Source organism: Carex rostrata, chromosome 12 (assembly GCF_964058835.1).
Source record: "Carex rostrata chromosome 12, lpCarRost1.2, whole genome shotgun sequence".
NCBI classification, from domain to species: Eukaryota; Viridiplantae; Streptophyta; class Magnoliopsida; order Poales; family Cyperaceae; genus Carex; species Carex rostrata.
In genome coordinates, this window is record NC_135929.1 from 8,310,096 (window position 1) to 8,327,646 (window position 17,551).

Here is a 17,551-nt window from a genome sequence, read left to right on the forward strand (position 1 = left end):
AGAGAATAAGAAAAGTAAACAAAGTAGTTGCAAAATGTTTAGTTCAAGCCAGATAAGCAAGTCAATGGGCCTATTCATTCTCTTCTCTTGATATGCAACAGTAGTAGTTGAGCGAGTGTGACTACACTATGTCGACACTGCCCAGAAGAATGTGCATCCGAGAGACACTGAATCAAACCAGACCAGGAACTGAATCAACCGGACTAGGACAGTCATCACTCGGCTTAGGAGGCACTGAATCAAACCGGACAGAGAACTGAATCAATCAGACCAGGACAGTCACCACTCAGTCGAAGAAGCATTGAATCGAACCAGACCAAAAATTGAATCGGCTGGACCATGATAGTCACCTCACACGAGTCACATCAAGAGAGGAGGGAGGAAGAAGGAAGGGAGGTAAGAAAAAGAAAAAGAGGAAGGAGACAACACATTCATCATCGTCACAACCATAACAACACGTACCTTATTCATATATAGCTATATTAGATATTACGGAGGCAAAGCAAATTTACAACACCCTCAATTGAACCCGGAGAGCCGAGGTGGATCAAAGAGCGGTGACCAGATTTGTTGGACGGAAACACCTGCTCGGTTAGAGTGAGGCAAGATGAAACAATAAGAGGTGGCTAGATCCGTTTGACAGAAGCACATGCTAGGATGGAGTGAGGCGGAGCTTCAAGCGGCAGAGAGATCCATCAGATAAAATTATTCACTCAAATAAAACAAAGCGAAGTGGACCGGATGAACGAGGGTGGAGATAGAGGTGGCGAGGCGGAGAAACAAATTGACCAGACGACTCTCAAAACCTCAGACTCGGATTTCTCTTCTAAATCGCCAAGGGGATAAGGAGCGGAGCTCCCTAGGTGCTGAGTCTCTATTAACAGCTGGATCATTAGGTTATATGTGACTAATTATTATTTTCTACAACATGTTTGTTTGTTTTAGAAAAAATAGTTGTACCTTTGTAATTGTACCTGAGGGGATACGGATCTCAATTGAACAAGGGTCAGAGCAAAAGGGCTATGGAACTTACAGATAAAAACCAATCTATGTTCGTAACATACTAACGGGCCTGGCCTTCCACCTAAATAAGGCCCAAAATTTGAAACAGCCAGCATTTCTATGAATGACGATCGCATATGCTGTATATACCATAGACCACTTAGGGATGAAAACGGATCGGATAATATCTGATCGAATCTAGATCTGTATTCGAAAATTAAATACGGATATCCAATATCCAAATAATAAATATACACCATAGAATTATCCGTATCCAAATAATAAATATACACCATAGAATTATATATATATTATAAATATATATATATGGCAAATTCTGGAATGGATCAAAAAAAATTTGGACCGTCCATCTAGTCATGATCGAACGGTTCAGATATTTTGTAAGGACCAAAACTCTTCGTTAAAATTTAACGGAATTTTTTTTCGGAAGGGTAAAATAGGTATTTAGATGTTCTCCGTTAACCCTTTCTTCCAACCATCCCTGTGACACGCAACCAATCAGTGACGTTACCACTCCTCCGCCTCTCGTTGCTCTCGCCTCCCCACCGTGCGACGCTAGCAATAGCTCGTTGCCTCAAGCATCGTGAAATTGGTGAGATTCAGCAGGAGTTTATTTGGTAAAGGCGGGGCCAATTTATGTCCAGCGACAACCCTTCATCCTCCTTTTCTGTGTTCCGACTCGCCACTTCCAATCATAGCTATGAAGAGGAAAAAGGAAGGTGGAAGGGGTCCAACGATATGACCGAAGCAAGCTTCCAATTCAGCCGGTGCTGTTGTTCACGCAAGTAACCAGGTACTCTCTTCTTATTCCCTACTATCCTCATCTGATTTTAGTATACGGTGTAAATAGAGATGTGTTGCGCACCACATATTTGACGTGATTGACTATTGTTACGTCTAATTGATGAAGCAAGTTAGCAAAGTAGCTCTCTTTGTTCTCATTCAATCAGTTTGGTACATACTAATTTTATGAAAATTGGTTATTTTTCTTAGTACTGGTAACCATCAGAATTGGATTTTTTTTCCGTTGTTGGTCAGATTTGGGATAATATCAAATTGATATATAATTGAAATTCAACGTGCAACTAAGTATTATACCGAGAATAATACTAACAGTGTTCTTAGGATTGCAATGGAGTTTGGGTCAGTAATTTTAACAAAAAATAAAAACTTCCTAAGTGTGATCGACAAGGGCATTCTGGTATTTTTGAAGACTTGTTTCAACTAAAAAAAATGTCATTTTTTTTCTTAATTAAGAAAATAGTTTAAGAAAATAGTTGAACATCTCTCCTGTTTCTCAGTTTGTTGCGGATATGCAAATGATAACTCCTTGGCTTTTGTATTTGATGGAATCAATTCTGTGGCACCTTATTAATTACTGATAGTATGCATATTCTATGGTGTCTATTTTGAGAATTACTCCATGTGAAATTATAAGTTCCTCTCTTAGTAGGATAAATTATATGTATTTTTTTTTTCTTCCAGCTATTTATTGTAGGTTTCCGTAGCTATTGCCAGCATCCTTTGCCTGATATTTCTTTGTTCATATAGGGGTTTTATTGGAATATGGTTTGGACTAATAGTCTACATGATATTTAAAGACTCTTGCAACTACCAGAAGGTAATAATTTAATTGGTCCTTCAGTTCAATAAAAATGGGGAAGCTCCATATTGAGGAAGTCGATTCTTACCAATTCTCCTCTTCCTCTGACGATAATGTTCACCTTTACTTGAGATTGCTATTGACTGATCCATCCATATCCAAGAGTGGAATTCGTGTGCATGGGCCAGAGCAGGTGGTTTTCCCTAATGAGGTACATGTTATGAGGTTAGCATTTTTGTTAGCATTTTTCTTAGCCTTATGTACAGCTACCAACATTTCGTAGAGGTTATCTGTATGAATTGTGAAGTCGGGTTTTGAAATTTGTATAGGATGTCAATAATTAATTGATGAAATTGAGACCAATATGTTAATTATCTAAGAAAAAAAATGGTATATGCCCTGTACTTGGTTCATTGTCATCAATGTTACAGCTCAAGTAGTTTTTTACTTATCACTAGCATTCAATTTTTTTAATATGAAACGATTTTAAGATTTCTACAATTACTACTTACTGGGCTAATTTGAATGCTTATTTCAAAGACTGTCTTATGCTGGCTAAGCACTTGTGTAATAGAATTACTTATTTATAAGTCTAGGACAACTTATAAAAACATTTATTTTCAATTAAATTCCTAATTCTCTGCATTGCCTTGCATTCAAAACTTTTTAATTCTTAACAACTTATTTCAATGATGCATCTATTATTATTTTTCAAATAAATGTAATAGCATATATTGTTTATTAGAAGATCAGCAACGACACAAGGCCATTATTATCCAATCACCAAGAAACCATTGGCCTACCTTATGCTCATCAATACTTCGAGGCCACATCAGCAACACTTGTTCTGACTGGGCCAACCAGTAAACCTCCCAACACAAATGTTGCACTCTCATTAGCACCCTTCAACGATGTAATGCTGCATCAGCAATGCCTGAATGGAACAACAGTAACACCTTTTTCTTATTTTATCTACCAGCAAACCTCCCAACACAGAGAGCAAACCCTTGTCGGTACCTTCTGATAGTGTAATGCTACATCAATCTAAATTTTCAAGTTTCTCCCCTTTTTGTTTTGTTTTATCAAGTACAAACTTGTAAAGTCTAACATAATATTGTATGAGTAACTAATAGAGATTTCACTTGAAGTTGTAATTATAGAATCAAGGCTCGTGAATATACTATTGGATATCCTTTTTTCCTCCTTGTGAGGCATATTTGCAGGTCTAATCAATGTTTATGGTGTTTCACAGTAACGCTGACACTTGTTTTGTGGTTGTATCAGGAAGAATAGATGCCATTCCTTGTCTTTTCTTTTTCAAACATCCAAATGATCATCTATACATCTAATTTTCACACTTTCACACAACCATACTGACCCTATGTAATCTGGTATCTGAAAAGCTATAGTCAAGCTTATTAAACCATGACTAGATCAATTCTTAACTATCATTCTACTATGAAATTCTGCTATGTTTATTGGTAAGGAAAATTGACTGATATGCCCTTGTATACTGGTGAGGGAAATTCTTCTATGTTGAATTGTGATTCTTTTAATTTTTTTTTCAAAGGACATGAAACATATCTCTTGTTTTGCGTGATTTTGTTTTGCATGGTTTAGTTTACTTTTCCAGGTTTCTATTAAGCTTATGTAGGACTTTATGTAAGACTTTCATTTGTTATAATCAAGCATGCCTACGGGCTTCAATAAAAAAAAAAGGATTACTATTTCAATCTGGAATGCTAAAATTTTAATAATTTGTTTAGCAGATTTGGCATCTTGTTGTAATTTTGATCTTTTTCAGGGTTAGATTAGTGAGAATTGAGAAGGTTTGCCATAATAACTAGATTTCTCATGTTTCTGTTTATTGTGGTTAGATCGGATGAGAATGAGATCCGGTGCTCTTCGAATCTTTGTTATTCCCTACTCTTCTCTATCTCTCTTGTGTCGCTCTCTCTCCTCTTTGAAGAGAGAAAAAGAGATAGTAGTGTCCTGCTTTTCACTTGAGAAAATCTGCAAATGTTGATCCAAATCGGATTATGGCATGGTGCACATAGTCACGGAACTACGCAAGATGAGTCTGCATTATGATAGAATATACAAAATTTGTTATACATTTAGATGTGACTGTATTATTGTAGTGTGAATCCTAATAACAAGCTATAATTAGGTCATTTTTCAATTATTCTATCATTGACTCAAATTCTCATGTTGTTTTGCTTCTCTTTTTTGTATAACTTTTTTTTCTCTTTTACTAGGAAATAAGGAAAATTTTGACATGTTTCATTCTTTTCAACTATTAGTTTGATTTTTTCAAACTTAATTTGATTATTCTCTCTTTATAAATATTGTGCTGGAGAACATTGTCACGCTGTATAAATTTCCCATTTATGAGAAATAAATGTACATTTTTCAAGAAATATATTTAGAAGATTACTATCTTTAGTTCAAGAGTCTCATAATACTAAGTTGTTTCCATAACCTTCACGTATATATAGTAGAACAATACTAATTATAATTATTAGATACGAACTCTCGCATTATTTTGACACATTTATTAAATGTGTTGTAGACTATATTTCTTGTATACATAGAGAATTAACAAAAGTTATAACATTGTACATTAATAAGGAATAATTTCAGCTTAATATGATAACTAGTATTTGATTTAGTAATTAAAGACAATATTTTTGTATGAGAGATCGTAGATTTAAAATTCAGATGAGAATTTTTTTTGTGAATATTTAGAGGAGTTTGTTTTTCATCTTTATTTTAAAAAATAATTGGGCAACTATGCATAAACTTTTATCACAAAGATAAAGACAACTTCCAACTTTCTTTAGATAAAAAAAATAGGGAGTTGATAATGTTGGCTTATGCTATAATCTACTCACATGTTTTACTAGATTTGCAAAATATATATAAATTGTATTTTACAGTTTTTTTTCTTGAGACATTGTGCAGGTTCATGACAACTGAAAATTTAATAATTACACATCAAGAATGAATAAATAAATTGCAATATAGCATCAAGGATGTAGTCATGAAGCACAAGACATTTGACAGCAGAAGCATCATCTCAAGATTAGGATATTTAATTTGTAAAATTGGTAAAATAAGCTTGAGAATAGAAGCAATACCAAGGTTTGAAAAATAACTCTAGCCGGTTCTACCTTGTATTCATTTCTCATTGGGTAAAAAAAGACGCATCATCTCGAAGGTCGTGGGCCCCAGGATATAGGCGTTAGTGCCGAACTCCGTAAACAACTCTCATGTCAAGTGTCTCTAAACTCTACTCTTTATTTATTGTTTATTAATTTAGTTTAGAACCAAGTTATTCTAGTTTCCGTCAAGAATAACTATAAGATACACTAGAGATTTATAACTAGATTAAAAGTCTAAAAATGCCCTATTCACCCCTCTTTAAGTGCTTTTGAGACCAGCAGATAACATGACACAAAAGATTGCTTACACACCATCAAAATTTTCACATTACTTGATTGAGCTCTGACTAATCTTGAAATCATACAAAGTTTGATACATGATCTATTTGAGACTAGTATCGTGCCCGTGCGTTGCAACGAGACATATTATAAAATTGAATATAACATGAAGAGACTTTTTTTATTTGACATTCATAAAAAAAATTTTAATTTAAATGAAAATAAAAGACACAAATAAAAAAAAATACAAATAATAAATAACAATAAAATAAACAACAACAAATGAAAAAAAAAAAGGATCAAATATAACATGAAAAAAAAATCTTGAAGTATCATTGCAATTTAATATCTAATTTTCTCCACAAGCAAGATAAGTCATTAAATGATTTAGAGGAGAAATGGTATGGACAAAATTGAAAAAAAAATATGATTAAATAATTCAAATAAGGATTTTCTCTCTATATATATTCTTGATGGAAATTATTTTAACAATGAAAATTCTCTACATATAATTTATCTAAACGAAAGTTCTAGATATTCTTCATTTTCTCTGCAGATCAAAAAGATATAATTATTCATATCAGCACAAGATCTGCTATTCATCTATTCACAAAGATATAGTAGCCCTAAACAAAGTCTGAAAAATATATGATTGTTTCAATTTTCATTATTGAAACTATAAAATAGATGTATTCAATCAAAAGAATGCAGATTATGTGATTAGACAGCTAATATTCAATTCAAAAATTAATCTTTCAATCTCAGCTGTTGACATAATATAAGAATGGAGGTAAGTAAAATTAAATTAATTACCATACGATTCTTATGTATTAATAAATAATTGCTTGCTATTTCTGCATCTCTCTGGTGATGACCATATAAGTCTATGACTTAATTTCTAGACATTTTTTCCTCGAAAGAAAAAAGGTCAAACAAAATCTCTACCAAACCACCCATAAAAGATTCACCGCCATTCCCCCTGATTCTGATTCAGTAGCCTTTTTAAATTTTATATATAATTTATTTTCTTTCTCCTTTAAACATCTTTCGGATTCTCGCATGATATTTTTGGTGATTAAATTTTGACAACTGTATTCACTTTGCATTAAATAATATGATCATGATGATAAATATTGTATATACATAATACATTGCAATTTAATACAACATAAAGAGAATGTGAAGTTGTTAACTAGGGTGTTCGTTCACCAAGTTTTTTTGTGAACTCAACTCTAAAATCAATTAAATTGATTTCAAATGATGAATCTAAAACATTGAAATCCATCTATCTTATGAGTAATGTGTCTATATGTGAAAATTTTAAACTTTCAAATTAATTTAGTATAAAGTAAAGCTATCAAAATTAGAAGGTTTATAAATTATTTTTCAAGCATTCATTTTTTTGAACGTTTTTTAACTATTTGATTCTATAAAAAAATTGTTAACTTTTAATTTGTCCCCATGTAGACGCATAACTCATGAATTTCATATGGGTTCCGATTATACTTTTATGAATGATCTAGATTTTTACGATAATATTATGTAATTTTGTAGGCACTTTTTTATATGAAAAATGTCAAAGACAAATTGATCAGGTACAAAATTGCCTTGTGTTGTACAGTTTCGGGCCGCATCAGATCACTCTTAACTGTAAACCTCATCTTTAATTCAACGAATATACATACACTGACGGTGGGTCCCACCCTTCAGACCCTTCTAAGTCGTGATCCCTCTCTCTAATTTGGGGTGCCCATTTTTACAGCACCAATTCCTTGATATACAGCACAATATAAATTTTGGAACGAAAATACCTCTGTCTTTATTTTCACAGCACAGCCCTTTCGAAAAACCAAAGACTTGGTGCAGGGATATTTTTGTCCCAAAATTTATATTGTGCTGTATACCAAGAAATTGGTGCTGTAAAAATGGGCACCCCTAATTTGGATATACGCTCATTATCCCGCGTGATCCCTCTCTCTAATTTCGATTTTCGCTCCTAATCCCGCCAAGTTCGGCGGTTATCAGACCCGATCAATTTTATTGCTTCCCCATCGCTCCGCTTTGCCCCCATTCTCCCTCCGCCTGCCTTCTCTTTTCGTTTATTTCCTCTCTCCCCCTCCCGGCCCGGCCTTAAGACGCAATCAGATCAACTCAGAGTCTAAGGACTACAAAATTCCCAACGTGCGATACTGAGATCACACCTGTAAGTACAAATGTACAATCCTCTCGTTTTTGCTTGTTTTTATCTTTAATTTACGTAACATAAATTATAAGTTCCACTAAGAAAGTTTAGATGATAAACACATGCCTTTCAAGAGAGATAAAGAGGATTCAATCTTGCTGAACTTGGGTTCCTTAGTGTTCATTTGTATTGCTATTTAACACCTGAACTGGCTTCCTTCTTCTGTTTTTATTTTACCTTTTTTATCGGACTCACTGAGGAATGTGCTAATCATCTTTCATTTTGCAAAACTAATCCTAGCGTAAAATACGTTCAAGGAATGAAGGAGATTCTGGCCCTACTTTTTTTTTTATGATCTCAGGATTGATTCAATTGTTACAGTGCGGTATGTAATATCATCCTTAAATTTAATTCTAATTTTATTTCTGTGTTTTCTGACCTAAACCCCCAGATTTCCATATCTATAACAACATTTAACATTATAATCTCCGGTTGCTGGCATCATTTGAAAAGAAGCATCCGCTGTTTGACTGAGGGTTAATCCCAACAGAAGTTAACCAACATAGTCCTTATGATACTACAATTTGACTATGCTCTTTGAAATCGAAAATGTTACATCAAAAGAGATAAAATGGTTATGCAGTACATCCAAAATAGTGATAAAATATCCAATTAAATTATTGATGATTTAATTCGGCGAAAGAAAAAAATGAGGACTTTAAGGCGAGGGGCAAAATTGTCAACTTTGGACTACACAATTTTCACCAGAATAATTTAAAAATTGACGGTGTTACTGTACACAAGTTTCTTCATTGTTAGTGAAATTATGAAAAAGTAATTTGCAAATCTTATACACTTATTTGTGTAATTTGCAAATCCTTTTCAGTTCCCTATCATTACTAGGTATGTGAAATTCCTTACAGGATTGAATTGGTACTGGTTAGCAAACTCAACCAATTTGGCCTTTCAAAGGTGGAGTTGTGGATTTGGTAGGTACCATCTGCTTAAGAAGGCAATTCATTAGTTTCTAGATACTTCTTCTTGGCATTTGCATTTACTCCTTTTTTTTTTTGGTAATGAAATTGGCTAGTTTATACCACTATCATGTTTCATTTGTTTCCATCTGTGCCATCTTAATTTTTTTTATAATTATTTTGTTTCAGCAAATAGTCATGCTCCTCAACCAGAGGTTACTTCAAATTACCTTCATTCAACTTGCATACATAGAGATATCAAGCAGACTTTCAAACACCACCTCAGGCATTTTAAGGTATTAGCATAACTTTTTTAATATTTTTTTCTATATATTTTTGTAGCTTGCTTTGATCATAGAGGCACACTCAACAAACCAGCTCGAACCTGCACATTAGAGGCCACAGAAGGAGCACTTTGTGTAATCTTTTTTTATAGTTAGATACATATATTTTCATTTAATATGCAGTAATGTTCAATTAAGCCCTGACTAAGATATAATTCGTTCAATAAGACTTAAACCTTGAAGAATCCTTAGAAAAATTCAATTATGCCCCAAGTAATGTTTAATTAAGTTTTTTTTTTTTTTTCTTGAAACAGTGGGGGCGGCTTATTGTGTAAGAGGAGATGCTGAAAGGCAAGAAGAAGCCATGCAGGTACTTTGAATGTTACAGTTCGTTCATCGATTTATAGCTCTTGTTATATGAAATATTATATAATTTTGTCCAATAAATATTCTTCTTTTGACCAGCAATAATGAGTAAATGGGCACAAGAGCACCTCCATTTTCACAATTTGCAAAAAGGGTGACATTAGGAATCAATAACTGCAATTATGGATCAGGGAATTACTTTTTGAACAGTAGTCTCGCGTAGAAATTTAATTACATAAGATATAACACTTGAGTACATCCATTTGATCAACATAGAGGGAAACAAGCTTTAAAAAGGAGAAAAAGAAGGAATGAAATAGATAAACAGTTTGGGTGAAATCGAGAAACTGATCTTATTACTTTCTTTTTTAGTAACAACCTTTGCAAATGACACTATGATTCCGAGAGGCGTGTTCTGCTGCTTGACCCTGTTCTTGGGACAGGTTAGTCCTTTACTCTTTGATTTCGAGATTTGCAACTTAGTCCTTTACTCTTTACAAATGGGTTTTCATAGTGTGAAGCAGAAAGGAAGGTCAACCCTCTTTAGAGCTACAAAGTTGGATATGAAAGAGCCACCATGCAATCCTCAGGTTGACTGTACAGCCTGCACCATGTCTCAACCTGAACTCATGTTGGTTAGCGTCATAAATTGTCCCTAAATTTCCTAGCAATTCTATCAGTTGGTTCCTTATTTTTGCTTGAAAGTTTGATGAAATTAGGAACATGGTCTCTTTTAATGTAGAATTTCGATCCTGTCACTATGGGCGCACAACCAAAATTTTGGTCCATCTAGCTCTATACAAATTGAGCAGTAGTTCTGCTTGTTTCTTTTGTTCTTTTGGCTTGATTATTAAATTGAGACCTCGACAAATTTAATCAGAATTTAAATCTCTCTTGATATCGGTTTTTCCTGTACCATTTAAAAGAATCACAGTACCAATTCCAGATATGTTATGAGGTCTCTAATTTGCGCTGGGGTGCTGGACTTGAGCTAGGCATAATATGTAAAGTTTGTAATTTTGTTGTTATGTTTTCCAATGCGCACATCTCTTTATATTTTTCTTTTTTGGTGTTATAAGGAATAAACAGTACCTCATCTAATCTCTGTTTTTCTTGGTACAACTAATCAGCAATATGTCAATCTAAATTTGAATACCGTAAAAAGAAGCATAAATAAATTACCTCAAATGTAGAAGACCAAACACCCTAACAGAACGTACGTCAGATTTTGCTACTCTCTACAAAAAAAATATACAGTTATAACAGACTTATAAGATCATTATAGAATTTGTGTTTTTGGCAGTCACTCTACTAAAATATAAAGAATAACTGCTATAATAGACAACAACTTAAATATAGATCATTCAACTTTTAAACTTGTAACTTCTTTTTTCGATATAAAAGAACTGATTACAATTACATAATTGACTGACCATTCACAGAATATCATTGGAATCCATATCAACATATCGAACAATTACAAAACTACTATATGGCAATAAAAAATTATTTAAAATTCAATGAATTCACGGTCATAATGTAGACATTAAAATTTAATAAATAGAATCAAATTTATAAAACTACTTTATGGCAATAAAAAATATTTAAAATTCAATGAATTGACGGTCATAATGTAAGTTTATAAACTTATTGGCCTTTGAATTTGCCTTAAAACAAGCTACCAATTTCATGAAATTTGATGCACCGAATTATCTAAAATGATAAACAGTAAAATCAGTAATTAAAACTTTCCATTTCATTGAATCTTGACCCACCATCATCACTACATATTATCATCACTAAAATCATAGGTATTTAAACCAAAGCATGCCTGACATGGTGAGATCAATGTACCGTCGGTGTCAGAAAATTAATTTATTGCACTATTCATATCTAAGTTGTTCAGGAGTAATAAATTCAAGAAGTAAATTGTTACTAATGGATAACATTTCTATGGTTAATTTTTGAAATTTGACACATTATTATGATAGATATGAAATATCATATTAAGTCATAAACGATATTCCAAAAAAAGAAACAACAAGTGCTAAATTACTAATTAAACCTACACTGGAACCTATTCTCATCAATATACCAGTACCATCTCGTTGCTTGTACCTATGCTCATATTGGTACCTAGTTACCTACAAGACTGGTATCAACCCAATACCAGTCTTTTTTATTTTATGATAAGCACATCATAACAGCAAAACATATACTCATAGGAACATCATTTTTCGGTCTAACACACAAAATATCTTGTGCACTGAGTTACCTTTTGAAAACACATTAATAAAAAAAAGGAGAAAAGGCACCATGCTTAATTAAGTGTTATTTTACAAGTCCCCACCTCACTTGACAGATTTACAAAACAACCATCCAGATCTTAAATTCTTTCCAAGTCAGAACCAAAACAGCACGTCAAAAAAACTAAGAAAAAGAGAGTTCAGGGGCCAAATAGCAAATGACCAAAAGAAACTGGTTTCACTCAACATCAAACCCCTTCTCCTGGAGTTCTTGAATGACTTCATTTCTTATGCGAAACCAGAGTTTATGTGCCTCTTGCTCAATTTTTTTGTTCTGAAGCTGCTTCTGCATGTTATCAGAATCCATATTAGATTCTACAAATATATATGACAGATATCCATGCAAATTATTTAACCAAGGCCATCTACAGTAAAAGAGAACAAATTAATCCAAGTCGCTCTTCTAATACTGGCATGTCCATCCTAATTTGTACTCTAAACTCAAGAGTTATTGTTTTGGCTTAATAGTCTATAATATAGTAATTCAACTCTGTTGTTCTGAGTTATGGCTAAGATTTCCAGATAACATTGATCTGTGCAACTCTGTTCTTTGATTTCATAAGACGGTAAACTTACAGAAAAACTAGTTTCTCAGGCTTGGCTCATTGTGTATGATTCAATTGCAAAAGCATATCAGCCTTCAGCATGACGGCATCCAACGCGTAACTTAGGTGCCGCTCGTATTTTTTTTGAGTAAGAGGTGCTGCTCGTAATTAATTTGAGAAATCTAAATAATAATTCTTAGTGAGCAATATCGCCTATAAAAGGGCAACCTTTGTAACCAATTGGATTATGAATGAAAGTTATCAATTTCGCTGAGTTCTTCGAAATAGCTACTAGCAGCATCATTTTCCTGTAAGAAATTGAGAAGATTAATACAAATTTGGTGGGGTGATAAAATATAATTTACCAGTTATTTTATGTGCATAATTGGGGACTGCAATTTTTTCAAATTTCAATAAAATAGTTAAGGCCAGGAGCACCATTAATACTATTTGATCGAATAAATGCAGACGCATATTGGATCTGTTGGTTTAGCATTCCAAATTTTAGTGAGGTCTAAAAAGAACTAAAATATGATTTGACTGTCATTTTTTTTATTGTGCTTACTAATCAAACAGGTTATGAAACACCAAAAGTAGATCACCTTTCTTTCATTTCAACAACAGACTGACAATGGCACTTAACTGGCTAACTTAGCAACATATTTTAATATAAACCAGACCCATGTTGCAAGTGGACAAATTCAAATACAAATCCTTATGATGGATTAATTTAGAACTAATACGTGAAGTTGAATCAAATAAGCTTAAATTGGATTCATGAGAAAATATACAATTGACCATAATAACAAGAAAACTAACTAACATTTGCACACAAGGACAACTTAACAAGCTTCAAAGATGTCAGGATACAATCCCTGATAAAAGATGCATGTTTCTGTTAGATACATCAATTGAGACATAACTTAAATTCAGAATTAAATAAGAAAAACCAATTTGTAAAACAGGACATGGTAATGGAAGGATGTACCAGAAACCGATTCGTCAAACCCAGAGAAAGAATCAGTTACCTGCTTTGGCCTCCCTCTGATGAGAGGGTCTTGTGTGTGTGTGAGAGAGAGACCGGCTAGCGGATACAAAGCGATTGGAGAGAACGAGAGATGGGTGATACGGAGCAAAGGGAGAAAGAGCGACCGACGGGAGGGGGAGATCTCAGAGGATGCGAATTCACCCAAGGGAGGGGGCGATCCACGAGAGGAAGAGATGACGAGAGGGAGAGAGATCTCAGAGATATGTGAATTCGCCAAGGGAGGGGTGATTAACGAGAGGAAGAGACGGGAGCAATGTGACGGAGCTCTAACAGAAAGATTAACGGAAAAATTATTATATGAAGCTATTCCAATTTTACCCTTTTGAAATTAATGGCTGCGATTAGTTCGGACAAAAATTTGAAAAAAAATTCCGATCCATGACAGCATCACTCTATATATATATATGAGATGGGCTACGGTGAGTTGCGAAGTAAAGCGACTATTTTACTTCACGCTCATATTTTGCTATTTTAAAGTTCAAAATGTTGATCCGAACCGTTTATCTTGTTCTCCATATTAAAATGTGCTTGGAGACTAAATTTTACATTTTTTGAAATTTTTTTACTATTTATTAATCAATTTTGAAAGTCACTGATCTGATGGTCCAGAAAATTTTACTGTTCACAACAAAACAATAATTTTCAAAAATACTTAATAAATAGTAAAAAAATTCCAAAAAATGTAAAATTTAGTCTCCAAGTACATTTCAATATGGATTAAACATCTAACGGTTCGGATCAATCGTTTGGCCTTTCAAAATAAAAATACGGCGTGAAGTAAAAACGCGTTTTACTTCGCAACTCACCGTAGCTCATCTCTCTCTCTCTCTCTCTATATATATATATATATATATATATATCTGTGTGTGTGTGTGTGTGTGTATTTACGGATATCCGATATCCAATCCATATCCATATGTATCCGTCTAATATTCAATTTGTATCTGTATTCGAAAGAAAAAACAGATACAAATATAGTTTTACCACGATCCGATTCGTTTTCATCCCTAATATCACTAGCTACTTCTAGCTAAAACTAGGACCTCGTTACGTTTAAATAAAGCTTGAATCTCAAAATGAGCCTCGCTCCTATATAGATATAGTCATATAGACACTGTTTATCAATGGCTCGGCTGGAAGCTTAATTAGTTAATTTGACCAAGCGTGGTACCTGCAGGGAGGATATATACGGAATCACTCATTTCATAAGTGTTGCAATTCTGTGTTCACATATGCTGAAATACTTGCAAACACTGTTTTTATTATGTCTGTTTTTACATTCTGCTTATATTTACTGTTGTTCTTTTCTGTTTTCTATTTGGTCTTATGTAACAAATAATGTTAAGTTTAATGATATGCCTGCTGAGATTAAATCGGGACCGTCCATTTGTAATTGTACCTGAGGGGATACGGATCTCAATTGAACAAGGGTCAGAGCAAAAGGGCTATGGAACTACAGATAAAAAACCAATCCAATTATCTATGTTAGTAACATACTAACGGGCCTGGCCTTCCACCTAAATAAGGCCCAAAATTCGGAACAGCCAGCATTTCTACGAATGATAATCGCATCGGCTGTATATATTATAGACCCCTTGGGGATAGGGGTGTTCAAATGGTTCGGTTTATTTGGTTTTGAACCGAACCGGTAAGATTCGGTTTAAATGGTTCGGTTGTTCGGTTGAATTGGTTCAGTTCGGTTGATTTTGTGACTTAGTTCGGTTTAAATGGTTCGGTTCGGTTTTGATTTCTCAAAACCGATTAAACCGAACCGACCGATTTTATTGATAGGGTCAAGACTTCTAGTATTATTTTGGTTCATTAATCAAAACCGAAGTTTAAATTGGTTCATTAATCAAAACCAAAGTTTAAATTGAGTATTATAGATGTATTGAGTTTTGATTTTTGAGAAAGTTCGGTTCAACCGAACAAACCGAAGTTTAAATCGGTTTAAATGGTTCGGTTTTAATTCGGTTTGCTATTTTAGTTCGGTCGGTTCGGTTGGATTTTCAAACTTCGGTTTTAAGTTCGGTTTGATTATTTTAGTTCGGTTTAAACCGAACCGACCGTTTGAACACCCCTACTTGGGGATGAAAACGGATTGGATATTAGGATAATATCCGATCGAATCTGTATTTAAAAATTAAATATGGATATCTGATATTTAAATATCCGTGTAGATAACGGTACAAATATAGTTTTAAATTTTAATTATTCGTATCCAAATAGTAAATATACACCATAGAGTTTAATATATATTATGAAAACTAGTATCATGCCTGTGCGTTGCAACAGGGACATATTATAAGAAGAAGAAAAAAATTATAAAAAACATATCAATGAAAATAATAATTATCCAAAAATTAAGAGACATGTTAATAGAGAATTTATATGATTATGTATTTTTAATTAACTTGATTGAATCGTCATTTTTTATAATAATTTGATGATTCTTTATTTTTAAGTACTAATGATATCAAATAATAGCTTGATTCGAATCTAATATAAAAAATCGTACAACAATTCAATATCGACATTTAATATGATATCAAAAAACATAAATAAAAAGTGTTATCGTGTATACACACACACACTATAAAAGAAATACACACACACGTTCCAATTTATATTCTTCTTTGTTTCACGGGCTAGGCTACTATGACATTGGTGTTATTTGAAATTAAATAACACCAACTTTTAAACCCTTAGATCTGCCTTGAGATTCGTACAAAATAAAGTGCTTGAACAGTAAAAGCGGATATTACGAATCTCAAGGCAGATCTAAGGGTTTAAAAGTTGGTGTTATTTAATTTCAAATAACACCAATGTCATAGTAGCCTAACTCTTGTTTCACATTTAGAATATATATATATATATATATATACACACACACACACATTGATATATTCCATATTGGAAATATATTCTAAATTGCCCACAACAATATGTATAGAAACAAAGAAAGAGAAATAAGAAAATTAAAAAAAAAATATTTCCATTGTGATCCGTATAGAACTGAAAAAGAAGTAAGAAAACAAAGAAATAAGAAAATGGAAGGTGGAGTCTGCTCAATTGAAGATGAAAAATATAGAAACAAAGAAATAAGGAAATAGAGAAATATATTGCTAAATTTCAGAGATTGTTTAATTTTAATTTTAACGTATCGTGTGGCAGCACATGTGGTGAGTATGTTTTTAACTAAATTTAGACTTCTCTACATAAAACAGATGCATTTAATCAAAAGAAGACAAATTATGTAATTGGAAGGCTGAGATTAATCCGAAGTTTCATCTTTCAATCGTAGCCGTTGGTGGATTAGACACCCAACGTGCTTAATAATGGAATGGAGATATGTATGTATATATTTACGGATATCCGATATCCAATACATACCTGTATGTATCTGTCTAATATCCGATTCATATTTGTATCCAAAAAAAAAATATACGAATATAGTTTTACCACTATCTGATTCGTTTTCACCCCTAATATTACCACTAGCTACTTTTAGTTAAAACTAGGACCTCGTTACTTCTAGATAAAGCTTGAATCTCAAAATGAACCTCCTATATAGATATACAGGGGCAGACCCAGAGTAGACCGGGGGAGGCAGCCGCCCTACCTAGATTTCGAGTTTTAGTGGTGATCTATCGATACTGATCGACTTTGTCTCTCTTTGAAAAAAATTTTGCCCACCTCTGAGTGTTTGATTTGTAATTCGGGTTAAATTTAATATTAAAATCAAAATAAATTTATTGAATTATGATTGTTAATTAG

At 33.2% G+C, this 17,551-nt stretch overlaps 1 protein-coding gene and 2 long non-coding RNA genes across 3 annotated transcripts in view; 1 reads left to right on the forward strand and 2 right to left on the reverse strand.

The window, feature by feature from the left end:
• The window catches only part of LOC144563439 (UPF0481 protein At3g47200-like), an 81,983-nt gene that overhangs the window by 49,916 nt on the left and 14,516 nt on the right, over positions 1-17,551 (reverse strand). The gene's annotated exons all lie outside the window — the stretch shown is intronic.
• LOC144563542 (uncharacterized) lies at positions 1,802-3,536 on the forward strand. Its single transcript, XR_013514377.1, has 3 exons — positions 1,802-1,816; positions 2,575-2,837; positions 3,372-3,536. It is a non-coding gene; the product is annotated as an uncharacterized LOC144563542 (long non-coding RNA).
• Positions 12,182-14,021, reverse strand: LOC144563264 (uncharacterized). The gene is made up of 3 exons (XR_013514286.1): positions 13,755-14,021; positions 12,955-13,034; positions 12,182-12,467 (listed from the first exon to the last, which is right to left on the reverse strand). It is a non-coding gene; the product is annotated as an uncharacterized LOC144563264 (long non-coding RNA).